We start from the raw sequence: 16,373 nt of genomic DNA, 5'->3' as shown, positions 1-16,373 counted from the left end.
GTCCAAAATTAAACGGCGATTTGTATTCCTGTGGGCTCACCGAGGGAGTGGCTGATGTTGTATAAGCCTACCTTCGACCTCGTGGCCAAGTGTCCAGGTAGATGGTTGAATTGAGCCGTGGACTTCCAAAATTGTTGGAAAAAAGATGGTGGTCAGATGATTGAGCAGGTGAACCTCCAAGATGTTTGTCCAGGATCTGGTAACAATGCCAACGCGTTTCGCTGTCCAAACGTCAGCTTTGTCAAGGCATAATGCTGCATTGACTGGGCCTGTATTTATACCCAGTGCATGATGGGATACATTTGCATAATTTTCTGATCCGCTCATCATTCTAATACAATAATCAACATAATTCATTTTATACCTATTGGAGACAGACCATAAAAATATTCTATAGCTTCATCGTTTGAAAAACACATTATTTTACACAGAATAAACAATATAACTGGATGTGACCTCTTAGATTAACTTCCGGGTCATCTTGATGACCTCATTTTATGCTAATCTTAACCTCACCTCACATCGCATCATCTGTGGGGAGCTGCTTAATATCAGTTTATTATTAACATTTAGAGCTTATAGGTGGTTATTCATATTTCTAATCTCATTATACATAGAACATTTCATATCCATACGAGATTCCCCTTATCTTTGGGGTTTAGACCGGAAGTGATCTTATCAGTGTTATCAAGCTCTGCCGGAAGTGACGTTCCGTTACAAAAGGCATTACTTAACCTTATATGCATGCAGCTCTACGTATATGCATGTTCAGAATTCTTTATTTTATTTTATTTCATTGTCATTTCTATCTCGCGTATCTTATGGGTTTCTGTTATAACTCTCACACGTTCTGTCCAAGATTCGTGTGACTCCATTTCCCATAATTCACCTTGCTGGAAGTGATGTTCCGCCCCGTCCTGATGTTCCTACTGGACGTCACTGTCAGCAAGGTGATTGTACACATATAATACATCTAGATCTTAGTGAACTACAGCGCCCATAATGCACTCATGCAGCCGGAAGTGACGTTACGCTATTTTCACATACATATCTTGATAAACACTTATATTCTATATTCTGATATCTTTACAGGAACGTCTTAGCGTCATTCACATCTCATGCTTATTATACATTTTCCGCCAATCATTGTATTAGTATACTTTATTCATGAACTACTAAGCTCCGGGACTACATGTCCCATGATGCTCTCTGATACAGACGGTATATATTACATCACAGATAAGTTCTCCCTACCCATTCTTGTGAATTCAATTATATATATGAACACGTCTCTTATCGGAATAATAATTATTACACCTTTTATTTATTTTGTTCAGTGTGGGTTTCTAATGATAGATCGTTTTTCATAGAGAGACACACGGAAGGGGGACTCCATTTCCCATGACCCTTCAATCCGGAAATGACATGTCATTTGTGATTTTATATACTGCTAGACTCCGGGACTACACGTCCCACAATGCTCTCTGGCGCAGGTAGTATATAGTATATCATACCACGAATGCATTATCTCAATCAATCCCTATGCATAATAGTTCAATTATACATGTGAATGCATTTTCCCAGAATAATAACTATTACATATTTATTTAGAATAAATTTCTCCTAATGGATCGTATTTAACCAGGAAAGGGGGGGGGGGGGAGAGATTCAAGAAATGGGCTGACTTTCACTTCCCATATCCCTTCAGAAGTGGCATATCTTTTATGATTTTGTTGATGTGGTTGCCATGGGGACTCATTATGACATTTCTTATTTGATTTTTATTGCTAATTCTCTCCTGTAGGGTCTACCTCTACATCTACAGGACCACATTCAGCTCTAGGGCCTCATTCAGGCCATCCGGGAAAAGGGAACCAAATTTAAACATCCAATAGATTATCTGGTTACACAAAACCTTGTATCTGTTTCCTCCTCTTTTTGTTTTCTTTACTTGTTCTAAACCGATTAGTTTTGGACTCCAACATAATATCTGGGACTACTTCATAGAGTGGACAGTGCGGGTCCTTTATCCTCCACCCCGGATGGGGTTATTCAAATACACGTGAGATCTGGTCACCTTATATTGATTTTATATGTAAATTTCATGTGCATTCATACCTTTGCACAAACGCAAGATTAATTTGCATAATGTTAATGCTGCTATACATGAAATTTTAATCATTGTTGTATTTTAATAAATTGTTTAATAATTTTTTGAAATCTGATTCACTCATCCTTCATTGTCAGCGCTGCTTTTTGTGTTGTTTTTTGTTTACATACCCGGACTGGCCCATTTTACACCAGCCTAGTCCCTGCATTTTCTGGTGTGAGGGGGAGAGAAAACCACCCCCGCCCCCCTTTAAACAACCAGCTATACCTTTAGAACCAACTGACCCATTTACATGTAGGCTTCGAATGATTTTGGTCCCGTGAAACTGGGCCGTTTGGTTCCAGAGAAATCTGTCAAACAGCCATGAAATTACATTTCAGAAATGAAAAAAAAAAATTGTTTACCCGCAATATCTCTAGAACCAATGAACCCATATGGACCAGGTATCAGATTGAAGGCCCAGCGATTTGGGTTCGACTGAGATCAACCTCAAGCTTCTGTGATGCCGGAGGGGGAACAGGAAGCCGTTGGAACCGGGTGGAGGTCAGAATTAGCGGGTCCCATGTTATCCCATGGGGAAAATGTTCCAGGTTTTCCTGGCGGTATCTCCGGTTCCCGGGGGGCCACCAACGCGGGGCTGGGCTCGTTGGAAAGCCCTGGCCCTCAGCTACAAATGGGCCTATTTGGAGAATGGGCCTGGAGCTGTAGCTCCATCAGGCCCATTGTTAATCTGCCACTGGTAACAGTGGACTGGCTGCTACCTTTTTAGCCCAAATTTCTGAAGTACCTTGGAAATTGCGCTGCATTATCCTGGGGTACTTTGTATGATCCTTTATTCCAAGAAAATACTTACAGTCCAAGAATATTTGTTTTAATGTATTTTACAATAGATGTTTTTTTTATTTTTAAGAAGGAATCTTGGTTGACTATAATTGCAAAAGTAGCAGGAAAGACAGAGATTTATTATAGACGGCGCTGTTTAACACTATTGGTTTTATATTTTGGTGTAGATCTCTCTAGTAATGGATCTAGTGTTATCAGCGACCTATATTTGTAAAGCGCAATTCTAGTGATATTGTACTGACTTGTCATTTCTTCCCCATATTCAATCTGTCTCCAAATCATGTTACATGCATCTAAAAAAACATATCCAGAATACGACCGTATCTCACACAAGACACTACTAAATCTCTTATCCATGCACTCATTATATCCCGCATTGATTATTGCAATAGTCTCCTAACTGGTCTTCCCAAGAACAGACTCTCACCACTACAATCCATTTTAAATCCTGCTGGTAGGCTGATCTTCCTTGCAAGACGCTCATCGTCTGCTGATCCGCTCTGCCAGTCCCTCCATTGGTTGCCTGTATCTTACCGTATTCAATATAAAACATTTCTACTCACATATAAAGCTATTAACCATACTGCACCAGCATATATCTCTCTACTTATCACAACATATCTCCCATCTCGACCACTCCGCTCTGCACAAGATTTGCGTCTCTCTTCTGTACGGATCACTAGCTCCCATTCACTATTACAGGACTTTCATCGGGCTGCTCCCATCCTATGGAATGCCCTTCCATGCACAATAAGACTCTCCACTAGCCTCCAAACTTTCAAGCGTTCCCTGAAAATGCACCTCTTCAGGCAAGCCTATCATATTTAAGTTCTACATGCATAACCCTCTGAGGCACTTATGTATTATATAGCTTCCCTTCTGGACTTGTAACTTGGTGGGACTGCTATGCTATTACTGGTGCCTGTCCTTGTGTTTCCCCCTTATATCCCTATAGATTGTAATCTTGCAGCAGGGCTCTCCTACCTCCAAGTCTGTCTGTTGTTACCCAGTTTGTTTTATCACTGTCTACTATTGTAAAGCGCAACGGAATCTGCTGCGCTATATAAGAAACTGTAAATAATAATAATAATAAATAATTATATATATATATATATATATATATATATATATATATATATATATATATATCACCCTACAATAATGTTATATGGCACCCTTACATAAATTTAGAGTTGAACTAATTTCTCTTTTTCCCCATCCTTATTTGTCCAATTTGTACACACTAAGATTTTTCTTTCATGTAAAATACATTTATTGACACATACATAAAAACATTGAAACCAAACTTTTTTGCAGTTAATTCTTGTCTTTGGTATTATCCTTTGATTAAGGATGATATCAAAAAACCCGACGCGTTTCGTCTCCTTCAAGAGACTTCATCAGGGTTGTGCCAAATATTTTGAAATAATCTGGAAGAATCTTTATAGTGATATAAACTGGATACGTCTTCTCAGTTTATTTGTAAACTCTCTGGTGTCTTTTTAGTATTTCTTTTATTGGAAGCTCCTTAACGCCTTCCTAATATCTAGTAGCTTGGATTTGAATCCTTATATGTAAATTTTGTTTCCGAACTGTTTACAAATGGGTTATATTGACAGGATTTTGCGGTTATTCATTCATGCTCACAAAAATGATTCCATAAGCATCTATATCACCCAGATGGCAATGGACCTTGAGGAGTACACATGCACCTAGCACTAGAAGGAGTGGTCTCCTTCTGATTGTCTATCGATTTGAACTCTAAAAAGGTAGGAATACATATCCACTATTAGAGGATTTAAAAGGGATTTTTACTCCAAACTGGGTGATATAGATGCTTATGGAATCATTTTTGTGAGCATGAATGAATAACCGCAAAATCCTGTCAATATAACCCGTTTGTAAACGGTTCGGAAACAAAATTTACATATAAGGATTCACATCCAAGCTACTAGATATTAGGAAGGCGTTAAGGAGCTTCCAATAAAATAAATACTAAAAAGTCACCAGATAGTTTACAAATAAACTGAGAAGACATATCCAGTTTATATCACTATAAAGATTCTTCCAGATCAAAATATTTGGCACACCCCTGATGAAGTATCTTGAAGGAGACAAAACGCATCCGGTCCTACACTCTGATGAGAACACATTCACCTATACCACAGGAGTCTTTTAAAACATTTATTCTGAAAAAAATATCTGAAAAAATACCTGTTAGGAGACTACAAGTTAGAGGATATACAGAGGCCATTACCTGATTCAACCAGAATTTGGACTTCCCTTTGAACCTTGTACGGGGGAATAACCCAGTCAAACAGGGGAACATCTCAACCCCCATTTAAAAGGGTTCTCCACATCCATTGCTAAAAAGGTCCTACCAAGGCAAACATTATCGTGATCTTAAATATATCACAGGAAATCGACCCAGTACAGAAGGGTTCATTCACTTTACCAGATAGTCAGCCGAAAATTTGTCTTATTAGAAGAACCTTCACAGAATATATAAAAGATTTATTTAAACACTAATACCCCTGATGAAGTCTCACTAAACGGGATGAAACGCGTTGGGTTTACGTTTCATCCACAATCTTTTGAAAAATACCTCTGTGAAAAGAACTTCACTCGAAAAAGTGCTTTAAAAGCTTTTTAATAAATGTAATAAACTGTCACTTGTGTATATATTATAAAGTAAAAGAGAGACAGGAATCACCATTTTAGTAAGGGCCCCAAGTAACACTATTGTGGGTATATCTGGATTGGGGAGCCCCACTAGTAGGGGGCCTAGTGCTACTGGCGACCATTGTTTGAACTGTTGTAATTAGCGTGACATAGGAGTTTTTGTTTCTTATATATATATTTATATATATATATGTATATATTATATTTTACCTGTATACAGGACCTTAAGAACCTCAATAATGGTGGATCTTCTTAATTATCCTTTTCTTATATTGGTAAAGGGTTAATGCCTAGTAAGAATAAATCCATATATCGGCTATATATAATAGGAAAGATTTTTTAAGTACATAAATCCGTAAAATATGTACATACCCCTTTTAATTGAATAAAGGGTTCATTGCTTGACCAATATTGTTCCATACATAATTTATTTCTGTTGTAATTAATTTCAATTTATATCCTCTTTAGTTAAAAATAGACCTCCACATACCTCAAAAGATGGTGAATAATCTCTTGTCCTTAGAAAATTAGCATATATGTATATATTTACTCATATCGCAAGACTTACAGCTGCATATAACAATAAAAGATACTTTTGAACAAAGATGCTTGTAAAAAAAGAACACCAAACACAAAGATTAAATATATTTTGTGTATCACAGACAGTGCAAATATTAATATTTATTTGCGTGTATCACTGGCAGTACGATTATTATTTATTTGCGCATATCACAGGCTTACAGATGCTTGTGAAAAAAGATGCTTGTGAAAAAAGTGCACCATACAGCAGGACACCATACACCAACAGTACAAATAATATTTTTTTTATTTTTTCTACGCTGGGATGAAAGTTCAGTTTTATTCAGGGAACAAGTCTGGTGGGAAAAGCCGAGCAACTGCTAGGGAAGACTCGGATCCCCAATGTTTGTAGTGGTTTGGATTCTCTGGAATCAGAACCGCTTATCCTTAATTTAAATATTTACATTGTGCAATACAAAATCTCATAACAACTTTCCAAACAGCCCAAGTAAAACAGCAGCTTTTGGTCAATGAGAAAGTTAGTAATCACGATACACAAAGAGCCTGATTGTGAGTTGGCTGCAAAGTGGCAGGCAGATTTACTACCGTATGCTAATTTGACTATATTCCTGCTATGGGAGATTGTGGACATTTTAATGCATATGTATTCCTCTGCCCACTGTTATTCTATCCATAGCCATTATCTTTAGCATTTGCACTCACCTCATACTGGGTACAAAAAAAAAATCCATCCACATGCTAAAACAAGCAGGCCTAGGACATTCCAATGACAATCCCATGAAACACATCTGTTCCACAGTTCCCACAATGAATGCTAGTTTCACTGACAGAGCATTCTAGCTACACACCAAAAGTTTGCATTACTAACAATGTTTAAACACATTTCTACTCATCTGGCAAAAAGATTAACATAAAGCAATACATCAGTTATATGATTTTATGTTGCAATGTTACTGGAAAAAAAATAAATGTAAAATGCACACAAACTTTAAGGCTACAAAAGACAAGACTGCATATTACAAATTCAAGTGACTCTAAAAGAAAACTTCATTCCACTGCTTTGAATTTTAGTAGAGCAGGACACTCAACCAGCCAACTGAGATTTGTTGTGTTAGAACTAGTGGAATCTAACATCAGAGGAAGTAACTTCAAACAAGTCCCCTTTATATAGAATCAATTGATGCACCGAGCAGTTACAGCATTAACTGTGAATGCAAGTAGCATTTTTGTCTTTGATGCTCTTAGTATAGTTTCTATATTACACATTTTTAGAATTGTCTACTAACTAGCAATTTAAGTAAAACATTGTCTTAATGAATACAATCTGGTATATTCAGCAGCTATTCAGATTAGTATATTACAGCCATGGACAATGTCCTTAATACACCAATTTGTTATGCTAGATCAGGTATTCCAAACCACGGTCCTCAAGGCAAACTAACAGTACAGGTTTTAGTCATGTCCAGGCTTGAGCACAGGTGACTTAATTAGTACTTGAGTGATTCTGATTAAACCATCTGTGCTGAAACCTAGATATCACTAAAACCAGCACTGTTGGTGCACCTTGAGGACTGTGGTTGGGAATGCCTGGTGTAGATGGTCCTTATTCAAAGTTAGAAATATATGGAATTGCAGAATGTGTCAGCAAAACAATTGCACTGTAGTGGTAGAGTTTGAACTTATGTCCTCCTGCGCACCCCCTGGGCAGCCAAGATCTCTCTGGGTGTTCCCGAAAACACCCGTGGGTTTAAGTAGAATGGGTGGAATAGATAGAAACTCTGGCGCACGAGTGTTAGTACACACAAAAATGTATTAATAACAACATGTGAATAAAATAAATCCAATAAAAAGCAAATGCATAAAAAAATTAAACAATACTTAAGAAAAGAGAAAACCAAACAATAAAAAAGAGAAAGGAGACCATGCATTGTGATTACTGGCCACTTTGAAGTTATATGCCAATTATTACATTATTTAGTTTAGATTTCAGTTCCACCTTGCAGAGGGGTGGGGAGTGGGAAATGTGTTTCTCTTGAACAGGGAAACACATATACACATATAACAGCCTTGAATTCTTGTGTGAACATGAGATTATTTACATTCCCAACAAATCGATAATTGTTATAATTAAAATTGATAGTTGCAATAACATGACAGAAGGCTACTGCCAGAATACTGATTGCGTATTTGGCTTGAAGAGATCGGCAGCCTCATTGTACAACACTTATTTTGCAATTTGTTTTTTGCTGTGTGCAAATTGCTTTAGCAGTAGCCAGCTGATTCAGACCTTGCCTGGAGGTACAGTACACTAGATTAATTGAGAGCCACATATTTGTTGCATACAAAATAGACTTTGTAATTGGTGAGAATTGTTTATGTCAGATATCAAATATGCGCACAGTTGTTTATTTTTTTCATCTTTGTTTTTGTTTTGTTTCCGTTTTTTAAATAAAACATTATTTAAAAATTATTCACATTAGTTGATTATGGCCTAAACAAAATAATATAGTGTTCTTTAATTAAGACATGCATATTTTTAATTAACAAATATATCATGCATTTTTAAATGCTGGTATAAATGTAGTTTCTATTGATTTATTTTTTCTATTTGTAGACACTAAAACATGGTTTCATTTTACTGCCTGGTGTCATTATGTAGGATATATTTTATGTAATTACTTCCTTGTGTATCCAGAAATGTTACTTTGAAATGCATCCAATACCAAAAGGCTTGGTGCATTCACAAATATATATCTACAGTATTAAATAAATTTAAGACAGAGTTGAAAGGAATTATGCAATAATGGACAAAAACCTCATCAGTTTTTTTGGTTCCAGTCCCCATATAATACATTGATGGGAGCTCTTTTAGTATTTCCAACACATGACTATACATATTTTATTACATTTCTCAATGTGCACTATTTTTTTGCAGCATATCACTTTCATATTCAATATTAATGTCATAGTTTAATTACACTGCTTTTACAAATTGATTTAAAGTTTTATAATAAACATTGGTACTTATGTAATATCTGGGCTCCCGTTTTTCTTATGAGACCGCGTCCCCTCGCGGGGCTCGCTGCGCTCGCCACGCTTCGGGCACGGTGGCTCGCTGCGCTCGCCACACTATATAAAATCAACTTCATGCGTAGTTGGATAGTAGGGGTATGAAAAAATGGGGTGCATTTAACATGGGAGCCCAGATAATACATAAGTACCTAAACATTTATTTAATTTATATTGTATTTCATTTATTTCAAAAAGCAAGTTTCTATTGCAGAATTAAAATAAGATACAATAAAAATAATCATGAAAAAATAAAATAACTGCATCCCGTACCAGAAAAAGCAATATAAAATGGAATACAAATTTTAAAGGGGATAGAATATAAGTGCTCACGAGCAGGGCCCTCTTCCCTTATGTGCTTTTACTTCACTTACTTTAACCATCTTTAATGGCACCATTCTGTCACACTGATACTTAGTCCAGTGTCCTTTGCTGATGCAGATATGTTTATGTATCCTGTACTTGTCCTCTAAGTCACTGTTTTGCTTATTTGTTTATGTACTCTGTAATTGGGCGCTGTGGATGCCTTGTGGCGCCATATAAATAAAGGATAATAATAATGAAGATAGCGAGTGGGAGATTATTGGTTGTCTATGTACAAAAAGAAAAAAAAAGGGGTGAGTAGGAATGTTTTTTTTACTGACCCTGATGATCGCCGACCATCGAATGATTTCTCTCCTCTTCAGAAATAAAAGTCAGTGTAATCTGATGTCAGCCGCCCACCCTGAGTAGAGAACGCCATGTCTGCCTTTCCAGGGGAACATCCAGCGTTTTCATGGGGACAACTATAAAACACTGGGTGTTCCACTCCAGCAACCACCTGCCTGCCCTCTTCCCTCCCCAACCCATGCAAACGCTGCAGCGAGTGTGATACTTGATTAAGGCGCTCGCAGAGAGGGTCTTCACGTGAGCAAATAAGTGCATGCACAGACCCCCCACCATCGGAACGGAACCAAACTGGGCCCCATCCAATCCAACCAGAATCACCTCCTAAGGGCAAACTGACATAGAAAAACGAGGATGCACATTTAAACCCACAACAGGAGATGATAGGGGCATTAAGGAGCATACAGCCATTAAGCTTAAATCTGGTGGAAATTATCATTTTTGTCATAACGATCATAGGTCTTTTTAAAAAATATGGATTGCTTAACAAATGTTCCTGTCAACCTTGCACAGGAGCATACTGATCTTCGCTGTATCTTTAACCTCAAGATATGTGCTATTGCAGCTGAACTGACATTATTATTTTATTACAGCACATTCTTTATATTCTCATGCAACATACTAAGTGGGATATTCTTTAACATTCGTGCCGAGTTTATATTTTTTCTCCTGTTTTTCTGCACATTTGCGCGCCATTAATGTTTTCTATTTCTCCATATTCTCTATTATTTTGTCTTCCGCATAGTCTTTGCGGTATTTGAGCCCTCCGCGATCTCTGGGTTTTGCTTCTAGTGAACATGTGTCCACTGAGGGTCCATCACCAGAAGCCTCTCCGCACAGAAGAAAGGACACATTGCTGGGAACCCAAGCTCTCCTCCTCCCTGCACCCAGAAGATGATTTTCAGTGCAGGGAGGAGGAGGTCACAGGTCCGGGCAGTACAGCGCTGTGCTGCCTGGGGGAGGGAGGGTCGGCGTTGGTTGGAGCAGGGCAGTGTGGGTCGCGTTAAGAAGCCCATAGGCTTCTATGGGGTATTGCCAGTTTTTGCTGGCGATACCCGCCATGCGGGTTTTGCTGCATATCAAAACGATAACGGAGTTTTTACTGCATTTCTGTTTTAGAGAATCTCCCCCTAAGTGCCTGGAAATCCCCCCAGAAAAAAAAAAACAAATGTATCCGATGTAATCCATTTATTCATGATGTTTATGAAAACAGAGTAGAACACTGACATACCCAGAAGCTGAACACCACGATACCAACATTTAGGAAAATGCTAGTGACACCACATGTTAAACGTGATAGAAGCATGACATGCAGTGGTAACCGCTACTTGCAGCCTAAGGGTATTGATCAATGGAGGACACTATTGACCTCAATGTATTTCCTTGCAGTTAACATTTGTAAATGTAGCACAGACAGTATATAAAAATATAACTGCTTTCACAGCTCCATATCAAAAAGAGGTCAGTGGTCTCTGGTTCGCACATAATCATTTACATTATATTACTAGTAAAAAAAAAATGTTTGTGATAGCATCAATATTGATGCCAGTGGGTTTACTTGCCTCGCCTCAGATTTCCATAAATGTATTCTCATATGACAATCTGTAAAACAGCTATGTGCAGAGCAACACTGTCTGTCTGTCTGTTGTTACCCAATTTGGATTAGTTGTGGGTTCAGAAACCCCGGACTGGGACCACTAACAAGCTGGTAACAGACTTAACCAGAGTGGGAACGGACTGGAATATGTATTCTGAATCACAATGGATCGTCCTGGATGCAAAGTACTGAAACTTGAATGTAATATGGTAGCTGGAGAGATGGCAGGTACATGTGATGAGCACACACAGGAATTGTAGAGTTGAGACAGATAAACTGATACTAGTATTTGTATACTAGTGGACGCACAAATGAACAGTTTGCCTTGCCTAAAACACAAATAAAGGTTGATGCTTAATAATATAATATATTGAACCGGCTATAATGCCAGTTCCTTGTGGGGATGTGAACATCCCTTAATGACAAGAACACACTAAGGCATGAGCCCCTGCTGAGGAGTTCTGATTTTAGAACTTCTGTGCTTGATAATGTCCAGTTGACTTGAGCACTCTGTAATGTAGGAGAGCCTTGTACATGTAGCAGACTAGCCTACTGATACCCCTTTCACATTGCAACTAATTAACGTTTACAAGCCGGTTTGACTCAGTAATTAGTGCAATGTGAAAGGGGTTACCATGTCCCGAAAATGGGTAGCAACACGGGAAAACGAACCGGTAAAAAAGTAGAGTCCTTACTAGTTCGTTGCCGTGCTGCTTGGTGTGTGAATGGATTAAACGTTTCGAGCGACTCGTTTCCCATTCACACTATTGATGAGGCAGCGCTGCCTCCTCCCCTGCCCCCAATGACACACCAACTCCCCGCCACGTCCCCGGATGATGTCAGTGAAAATGCTAAAATGGCAGTTCCTTGTGGGGATGTGAACATTCCAAAATGCAGGTTCGCATCAGGACTGACCCATTTCAAGGTCCCGGTGTGAACCGGCATTTTGCGCTGTGAAAGCAGTATGACTTACAAGAAAATCAAGTTTACTGCGTACAGGGGGGGGGGATTTACTAAGAATACAAATACGATATTTCATATTCGTATTCTTAATACAAATGAATATGAATGCATATGGCTGAAACAGCTGTATGCAAATTCATGTTCCAGAGGGGAATTTACAAAGCAGTCAAATATCACTGCTTTGTAATCCCTGATGTCATATTGATTCGTATTAGCAGTATATACGGCTGTTAATACGAATTTGTATAGCCATTCTGCATGGATCAGTCAGATCCGTGCAGGCTGCAGTGTGTAAAAATATTTGAAAAATAAATAAATAATTTTAAAAAACGTCATGGGGTCTAGCAGCCGACTAGGAGGCGCTAGGCCGCAAGGCGGCCAATAGCGCTATTCGGGGGGCGGAGCCGCACAATGTAAACAAAGACACTGTGCGGTTCCTGCTCAGTCCGTCTGGGTTCGGGTACTCTGATTTTTTTTGCCAAGACCCCGGGGAGCCTACTTGGAAAGAAGAGGATGTGCTCTTCACTGGAGGACACTTCTAAGTATAATTTCCATCCACAGGTACCCCTATGGATTTCGTCGGGCACCGGACCCCCGGACCAGGACACCAGACCCCTGGACCCCCGGACCAGGACCATGGACACTGGACCCAGGGACCTGCCTACGGGATCAAGATAGGTAAGTATCAGTATCACGTTGTATTAATGCTGCTTTATCAACAATTATACCACTCAAAGGAGCACAGGGTGGCAGAAGCCAAAGGTTGGGTGCCGTTGTATGGAGCATGGAGCGGATGATAATATTATTAAGGGAAGGAAAAACACACATGAGGGAATAGAGGGCCCAGTGACAGTTTTTACCTATGGGATGCAGCCCCCCCAGGTAAAATCTGCCACTATGTGAAGCTAGATGCAGTCTGTGAGACTGCACTGGCTTCACTGTGACTGGCAGTGACTTCCTATTGAAAGTCTGGATTGTAAGCTTGCGAGCAGGGCCCTCCTACATTTTGACTGTCTATAAATACCCTGTTTTGTTGTATCACTGTCTGCTATTGTAAAGCGCAACGGAATATGCTGCGCTATATAAGAAACTGTTAATAAATAAATAAATAAGTCCAATCTGCCAGTCATTCAATGTAGTCCCATTGGGATGCCTCTCCATGCGCAGCTGCGGGGCAGACCCTAAAAACGGGAAATGGTATATTCACATGCGCAGTACCGCAGACGATACTGCTCATGCACCGGACCTGGATAGTCAACACATGGGTCTGCTTCCAAAACAGCCCCATAGAGGCTGGGGCCAGCACATGCACAGTACTGAAGAGGCTACTGCTCATGCGCCGGTCCCACAATGGTAATTAGGACAAGAAGATGGAGGCAGCAGTGGCGGAGACCTGAATGGACCAGCAGTGGTGGCACCGGTGGGGGGTGCGGCATCTCGGCAGCCCCTCTCCTCTGATGAGGTAAGGGCTGCCACTCAGAGGGCCTTGCTCATCAGAGCTTACATTCTAATGGAGAGGGGCAGACAAACAGAGATGACACAGTAATCTTTCGGCATTATTAATACATTTTTTGTTATATTTTTTCTATTGTTTGCAATGTGTATGAGAATAAGCATCTTAGACATTTACAAATACAGCCATCACAAACAAACCCAGGAATATACAGTATAGCTTTAATGCAGTTAAAATCCTAGTTAATATACAGACATGCTGACGAGGTAGGAGGTGAAACTGAGCTCACTTATGTACTCATCTTCATCTAATTATGTACATTTATTTGGGTCAAGATGAAATAGAGCACGTTAAAAAAATTAATAATGCACACAGAAATCAATACGCCATATTATTAGTCACAGTGGAGACAGATTTGATATTTAATAAAGAAAATCAATTTTGATATTATTAATGGCAGATTTACCACAGTTATGTATTAGTGCCAATTACAACAGCCTGGAATCTTTAATTGACCCTCTGATACTGTTACCATCTAAGCAGATGAGACTGTGCCTGTTTTTAAAATATGTTTAACCTTATTGCATTAACACTATCAAGATCATAATATATAAATCGGGGTAAAAAGGTGGTAGCTAATTGTTTATTAATAAAACTATAAATAAAATACATTATTTGCATCTGAAAAGAATATCTAGTTGTTGGGCGTTTGTTTTCTACTCATGGGATGTTGATATTATAATGACAAAGGAATGTATATTTTTCTGTTCATTGAAATCCTATAATCCATCCAGTTAGATGCTAATAAAAAATGGCTTGATACCACATTGTATTCAATTAGAAGCCATTTTTTATCGGCCAAAAATAGGCCTGTGATCACACATGGGATCTGGGAATACATTCCTGATCCAATGTCTTATCGTAGGTCCAAGGGCTGGCTTTCATGCATCATGCTTGTGGAGGCCCTTATTCTGGTTGGTGCGGTCGAGCCGCATATGCGGCTCCGACCGCACCAGACGTATCCCCGCCCACACTACGGATCGCCACGGCCGTCCGTACACGGACGGCTGGCGATCCGCACGAAAATGGTGGAGGCGTACGCCTCCACCATGGTGGGAGCTGCCCCCTGCATTCGATGGTCGACGACCATCGAAGGCAGGGCCGCACGCCGCGGCAGCTCCCGCAAGCTGAGACCACACGGACAATCGTCCGTGTGGTAGCTTGTATGGGGGCTGAAAGCTGACATCCGCCGACGTCAGCTTTCCGCCCCCATGAGTGGCGTCATGCCCTCATTACCATGCGTACGCCCCGCGTTTGCATGGGAACGCCCATGAAACGCGGGGCGTACACATAGGGAAATGAGGGGATGAAGCCCCTCACGCCCCTATACGCCCCCTTTGCGGCGGACGAAATCCGTCTGCGGCGAAGGGGGCTGCACATGCGCAGATTGACCTCTGCGCATGTGCAGAAGAAAAACATCGGCGGTACGGCCGCACGCGGGCCGTACCGCACGAATCAAAATAAGGGCCAGTGGAATCTGAGGCACCATCAACATAATCCCAGATAAATGCTGGGGGAGGAGTGCACCATTGGAAAGCCCCTGGTAGTAAATTACCACTGCTAATAAGATACTCCCCAAAGCTCAATTACATAAAGTTTCATTTATACCTATAACTGTATTTTTATAAGCAGAAATTATAAAGTGTTTTCATTATGTGTGAACTTTGTTTCCTAGGCCTCATATTAAATTAACTCAATCTTAATCATATGTCGAAACATATAATATACAATAACATGTTTGTCCTTTTATACCTTTCTACTTTCTGTCAATATAAATTGTATCTCTGAATTAATTTACAGGTCTAAATATAACATCATGAAGTGTTAGATGTATGTACCATATAATTTCCCTGATTTCCCATCACAGTAGTAACCCCCATAGGTGTCTACAGAGGTTGCTATATTGTGCGATTAACAAAGATCTGGAATACAAAGCATTCTTAGGCTTTGGCCAGGTTGTTAATGCCATCTTCAGAACAGTAGCTGCATCACTGATATTCCTTTCACATTGCAGCTTTAACACGGTATATTGCCATTTTTTTACCGTTTTAAAACGGGAACAGCTGCAGTGTGAAAGCTCCATTGTAAGTTTACTGGTTACAGAATACCGGTATTTTGAAACGTGTTAAAAGCAGGATCCTACACGTTTCTGAGCTGTTTCCCCTGCAGTCTGAACAGCTCAGAAACGGTATTTTCTACAAATGATAACCACACAAGGGTGATAGGTTATCTCCCTGCATGATCCCCGACCACAAGCTGGAAATAAACATTTAAAATGACATTGTATAGCTCTCTATGGGTGAAACGGGTTGAATCTGAAAGGTACAAAAATGGTATTGAAACTGCAATATACCGTTTACAACATGCAATATGAAAGGGGTTTAACTGGC

At 39.6% G+C, this 16,373-nt stretch overlaps 1 non-coding gene across 1 annotated transcript; it reads right to left on the bottom strand.

The window, feature by feature from the left end:
* Positions 1-10,378: 10,378 nt before the first annotated feature.
* Positions 10,379-10,481, bottom strand: LOC146045510 (U6 spliceosomal RNA). Its single transcript, XR_014465454.1, has one exon. It is a non-coding gene; the product is annotated as a U6 spliceosomal RNA (small nuclear RNA).
* Between the last annotated feature and the right edge of the window lie 5,892 nt (positions 10,482-16,373).

Source organism: Crinia signifera, chromosome 1 (genome assembly GCF_055691185.1).
Source record: "Crinia signifera chromosome 1, ASM5569118v1, whole genome shotgun sequence".
Lineage (NCBI taxonomy): Eukaryota > Metazoa > Chordata > Amphibia > Anura > Myobatrachidae > Crinia > Crinia signifera.
The sequence above is the reverse complement of the archived record's forward strand: the minus strand, read 5'-3'. Positions and strand labels throughout refer to the sequence as shown.